The sequence below is a fragment of the Merops nubicus genome, unplaced genomic scaffold (genome assembly GCF_000691845.1).
Source record: "Merops nubicus isolate BGI_N331 unplaced genomic scaffold, ASM69184v1 scaffold15781, whole genome shotgun sequence".
Classification (NCBI taxonomy): Eukaryota; Metazoa; Chordata; class Aves; order Coraciiformes; family Meropidae; genus Merops; species Merops nubicus.
This window is the reverse complement of record NW_008590439.1, coordinates 21,832-28,147: the sequence shown is the minus strand read 5'-3', so window position 1 is coordinate 28,147 and position 6,316 is coordinate 21,832. Positions and strand designations below refer to the sequence as shown.

The window sequence follows — 6,316 nt, the reverse complement described above, 5'->3', positions numbered from 1 at the left end:
AAGGCGCCGGTTTGAAGCACGGCTGTGGAACCAGCAGAGTCATACTGCTGCCATCCTGCACCAGGCAGGGATAGAGGATGCAGGAGAGATTGAAATGGCAGTTTGTTTTATTTGTTTTTTTTTTTTTTTTTTCTCATTAAATTGTATTTCTGACTTGCAGTCTCTCACTGGTTTGTTTTCAAACCATTACAGTTCTTTCATAAAGGGGGTAGCAGTGGAAACAGTCACCCCATGCAATATTTTCTCAGAAGGGTAAAAAATGTTGAAACAGAAACTGCTATTAAAGAAAGAATAAACTAACAGTGCATCAACACGCAATTCCTGTACCTCACTCACGTTTCGTAGTTGGACATGTGAGCTGAACGCCTGCTCAGAGAATACAGAGAAAAGGAGGATGAGTGAGTGCAGGATGACATATCTTTTTTGTCATGGAAATGTCAGGTATGGGAAACGCAAAATAAGAAAGAAGTTAACTCCTTTACGTGATACAAGATGGATAGTATATCAAACGTATTTCTTCCCAGGAGACTTTTACTCTTCTTTTTGTATGAAGAATGACAATAATGATAAAGGCTTAACTAGAAATCTGTATCATTGCTGAGAAGAGGAGAAGGACTTTCTCCAGGTAGTTCTTCACTAAACAGATGAGACACAGGATGGAAGAAGAAGCAGAATAGGATTGGCAACAAGACTGCTCAAGGCTGAACAACCGCTCAGGTTCAAGTACATCATCTTACTGAGGAGTCATAGTACTTAAGAGGCTGAAAAGCTGAGCCCCATCCTGGGATCCAGATGGAAGTCAGTTGCAAAGTACTTGTTAGCAGTAAGCGTACACAGAACTGCACAACTTTGAAGTCTCAGCCTGCCTTGCTTTTGTCATTGACAGAAGAAAAACAATTAAGCAAGTATTAAGCAATTTTTTCCAGCATGCTTATGAAGAATAATTCACTTGTACATGATTACCTTTTTTTTTTTAATGGAAGGTTACAATGTAAGTGTTCTGTTCAATTCAAAATACCTGAATAATTGATGTTCTGAAATGCTTCTGTGCATACACACAGCTTCTTAGTTCTTGCCGAGATGGGGTGGGAGGAAGATAATAAGGAACGTTTTTCGAGTGTTTCATGCATACTGTAGAAGTAAGGCACTCGTCTGCACTTAAACACCAGGGACTGACTCAGTGCACTTCTATTCATGCAGAATTTTACCAGCATATCCGTGTTTAAGGTGTGGTTATACAGATCATACGAGTAGTCTTTTTTTTTTTTAATCATTATGAGCATGCATTTGCTTCCAAGACTGGGCGGTCAGGACTCAGGAAAACTGAGTTTGAGGGCCTAACAAACAGATTAGTAATAGTTTCTCACAAAGCAAAACAGCTTTTGCTACAGCGCAGGTTTATCAGCAATCTGCTATGTAAAGAAATGGCCACACATTGCCAAATCCCTCTGTGCCTGCCAAGAGAAGCATACAAAAAAAGTAAATTCTCCCGTTCGCTCTAAGATGTGTGGCACGTCACGCTAACATCACCACTGACAGCATACCTAGTGTATCAGCACCAAACTTGTATCTACTAGGTACTACGGTATCACCTTTTCATCACACATACCTTTTGCTTTGCAATAGCTTGCACCATTTGCAAGAATGACACTCCCTGGACAAAGAAAGCTTTTGTCTCGGGAAGAATTCAGTACTGCAGACAGCAATGCAAATGCCTCAATGGCTGTTGTCCCTGGCTACTTCTCCATCACATCACCATGATAGAGGGTCTACTCTGCTACTTCTAGGGAGGACTGTACTTCCAGTGCTAGACTTGCACAGCTGTAGGGGTACTTGCATGCAATTAAGAAATTACTCAATTTTTAATGCACTAAATATATTCACAGGCCTGAATTTTCCGAACTGGCAAGCATTTTAGTTGTCCAACCTTAAAAGAATCAATATTTAGTAAAACTTAGTGAATTCTTGTGTTCTCTAGAGCTCAAAGTGTTGCTCGACAAGCATTTGTTGCCTACCCTTAACCCTGTTTCTCCTCAACAAATTGCTATCGATATCTGAATTCTGTAACACTGCAAAAATGTAATGTGAATTTCTCGTCTTTTATGATGATCTTTTAGAACTGACAACATATGTCAGAAACTCCTGTTCACCTTCATGAGAATCACAGATTTTTGTCTCATTCACAGCCTTCTTCCTCTAAGTATTTGACACTGTCCCACACAATATCCTGGTCTCCAAACTGGAGAGACATGGATTGGATAGATGTACCACACACTGGGTAAGGAATTCACTGGATAGTCACATTCAGAGAGTTGCAGTCAATGTCTAAGTGGAGACCTGGGATGAGTGGTGTTCCTCATGGATTGGTACTGGGAATGGTGGTGTTTAACACCTTTGTTGGTGACCCGGGTAGTGGGATTAAGTGCGCCCTCAGCAACTTCACAGACAACACCAAGCTGTATGGTATGGTTGATACACTGGATGGAAAGGATGGCATCCAGAGGAACTTCTGACAGGTTTGACAGGTGGGCCTATGCCAACCTCATGAAGTTTAACAAGGTCAAGTACAAGGTCCTGCACTGGGGTTGGGCAATCCCAAGTACAAATACAGGCCAGGCAGAGTATGGATTGATAGTAGTCTTGAGCAGAAAGACATGGAGGTGCCGGTTGATGAAAAGCTGGACATGAGCCAACAAAGTGCAAGTGCAGCCCGCAAAGCCAATCATATCCCGGGCAACAGCAAAAGAAGCACAGGCAGCAGGCTAAGTGATGTGGTTCTTCCCCTCTGCTTCACTCTTGTGAGACCCCGCCTGGAGTACTGCATCCAGCTCTGGAGCCTCCAACACAAGAAGGACATAGTCCTGTTGGAGCAGGTCCAGAAGAGGGCTACAAAGACAATCAGAGGGCTTGAGTACCTCTCCTACAAGGACAAACTGAGAGAGTTGAGGTTGTTTAGCCTGGAGAAGTGAAGGCTCCAGGGAAACCTTACTGCAGCCTTCCAGTACATGAAGGGGGCCTGTAAAAAGGCGAGGGGGGACTTTATATGCTGTATTTTATACATTCATTATATAGGACAAAATGCCAAGAAACAAGGATAAAAATGTTTGTACTGACATAACAAATCTTTAACTTCATACATGTCACCAAATAATTCTATCCAGAGATACAAGGAGGGGAAAATTCAACCTGTTATTCTCCAATAGAATACAATTAGCCATTCTTTAAAATATTCCTCATTGTGTACTCACTGAAATTTGTGAAGATCAGGAGAACCAAAATATTTTTTATATTTGCCCTCAGCAGTTCTAGAATACTATACTATTCCTTTCCAAAACCACAAAGAAGTTGTGTTTATAACTACAAGTTGAAAGATTTAACATTTGACACATAGAATTTCGCTTTCCTACTATAAATAAAACATGTATTTTCAGCTCTTTTTTTTGTGTCTGTGTATAACACCTTGTGCTTCAGATAAGAACAATCTGAAAGAAATACCGAGAACTACATTTGTCCTTGGTGCTACCATTAATTCACAATCTCAGGCACCAGGGAAGCAATACTGGACATAAATCTTACCACTAAGCTTGAAAATCTGTGTTCAATGCACAATCCAGATATTAGAAGGCGTAGTTCACATCAAGGAGAAAACTACAAGAACATTAATTTAGCAGCTATAGAAGACTAAAAGCTAAGTATCTTCACTAGAAAGGCTATGGAAAGCAAAAAAAATTGATTACAGCAACAGATCAAGAATCTATATATAGTCCAGGGCATAGTTAAATGTAATAAAAACAACAGTGTAAGACTGAGACAGCAAACATACATGTCAAAAACTACTACTTCCTCCCTCTCCCCTCAGTCAAAGATAATTCTTGATTAGGTGATGGCTCAAGCCTATCTGGAAGGAAAAGACACCCTCAATCCTCCCAAAAAAGGAAAAAACACAACAGAAAAGCTGCTAAGAAAAGAAAAAACTACTGATGGGAATGAACTTCGAAACCAAGAATATGCAAATATCCTTTATGTACATTCTTACATACATAGATATCAAGTCCTTGTCCATAAAATTAATTGCTGAACTCCAAACAAGTGAAGAGAGAAAACCACTAGTATGAGATCACATGTATGTACATCATATCAAAATAATATGAAAAATCTGAAAAGCTTCATAGGGAATAATTTAAAAGAAAACCCAAAACAACGTGCTACCAAACAAAGACTAGCTCATTGAAAAAACTGAAAGAGTCACATTCTGGAATATAAAAAGATGGTTCTAAAGACTTAAATGTAATAAAGTTATAAAAGAAGGTAACAAAAATACAAGCTTTCCAGACAACAGTCCCTTGGTAACAGCAGACAGATAAGCAAGGACTCTTGATAGACGACTAATTTTTCTATCAAGCTATTCTTAACAGATCTCAGAATACACAGGAGTTAAAGAAAATGGAGTGCTATCAAAAATCACATTCATTTGGAAAGTAAGGCACTTAATTTCCTCTTGGAAACAGGTCTAGGGGGGAAAAAAAAGTCCAAGCATAACCATTGATAAAAATGTGCAGCAGTGTTCATAAATATATATGAATGTAGATTCAATAGTTCAATCTGAAAATATTCTATATCATTTGTAATAAGACTTGGACTAAAACTCCACATATTTCCTAAAACAAATTCTATGTGGTACCTTAATTGTACTCTACGAAAAAGATAGATTTTGAAGATAAACCAGGAGTACTCCAATAGAGTGTGTGATTATATAACCCCTGCACTTTGTAAAGTGTAGGAGAGTTGCCTAATGTAGGTAAGATACTCAAAGATGCCACAGGTAGCAGATGGCACCTAGATAGGTATAACTAAACAAGACTAAAACAACAGATTGTTCTAAAGCTGCCAGTGGGAAGATAACAGCTCAGTTTATGGAATTTTAGGTTTGCCTCACTTAACAATAAAGATAAGCAAAAAAGCGACCTTAAAGGAAACAACTGAACTGGTCCAAGTAACTCAACCACAGAAAAACATTACAGAACACATCAAAATCAATAGGAGAGTACAGAGTATGTATCAAAGTAGATGAAGCAGTGAGAATAAAGTCCTGAAAACACTAAATAGAAAGATTATTAAAAAAACACCCAATCCACATAGACTTGTGATTTAGGTATGAAATACCAGGTTACAAAGCATACCAGCATACACGCACTGCTTTTGTGCCTTGAATAATGCAACAACTAGAACTCAGTCACAAAAAAATTCTGACTGAATAAAAAGTATGTTTTCACAGCTTCTACAACTAACAGCATTACTAATGGAATAAGCCATTGAAAGCTTACTAATACACCTGTTTAACAGTAAAAACTTAGAGCCACTGGATTATGCAGTCTCCAAAAATATTTATATAGCATGACATATTCTACTAAAGTCAGTAAGAATGAGTCTGACCCTTAATAAGAGAAAGTTTTGAGAACAAAGCCTGTTCCTTACTGTACTAAATTTAAATGTACCACCATCTGACACACAACACCCACTCACTGAGCAGTCACTTCAGTAATCCTGTCAACACACCGCCAGCTTTTTAAGTAAATCCAAGATTTAACAGGTTTCTCACACCACCAACAGATAGCCAAGTCTGTTCCCAGAAGCATAGTGGATGACAACTGGAACATAATGGGAACATAATTCAGGATGGCCTTCCTAATCTAAGTCTGCTACTTTCCTACTGTTACGGAAAAAGAGTAGACGAAAATAAGCACTTTTTTGCCAGCAGTCTGATGTACTTGTAAGGATGTCTGCATGACTGACATGACAATGTATCACTAGCTATTAACAGAAGTTCAAAATTAAGGCAAACAGATATATGTGTGAATGTAACTTTCACCAATGTCTTATAATTTAGTATCCTAACAGTAACAGTTTCTCAATTTTTTCCCTAAGCTGCAAAAGGAACAAATTAAACTATGCTAGATTGCTGAAGAAGACTAAAAGGAACACCCAGAGTAGTAAGCGCAAGGTGTTAGGTGAGTTACCTAGATAGACAGGAACTGCTCTAACTTCAACTTTCTGTTGAAAAGGAAGACAGGACTGAATGCCAAACGTGGTGGGACAAAGAACAGGTTCTAAAAGAGTGCCAAAAAACTTGTTACAATTCTCTCTGCCCAACTCTCTCCAAGTAAACAGATTAGTCGAATTTGCAATCTATGCCTTCAACAGCTTTTCCTTGGAGACAGGTATATGAATGCCTATTTTGGGATATGACAACTACCATTTGAGAATTTATATGCTGCACCTCTTACCAGGAGAAGCCTAAACAATCTCTTGGGAACAA

The 6,316-nt window shown here is 38.6% G+C and overlaps 1 protein-coding gene across 1 annotated transcript in view; it reads right to left on the bottom strand.

Moving 5' to 3' along the window:
- TLE1 (transducin-like enhancer of split 1 (E(sp1) homolog, Drosophila)) overlaps nucleotides 1–6,316 on the bottom strand; it is a gene marked incomplete at its 5' end in the record, with an annotated part of 32,225 nt that overhangs the window by 8,504 nt on the left and 17,405 nt on the right. The window lies entirely within an intron of this gene.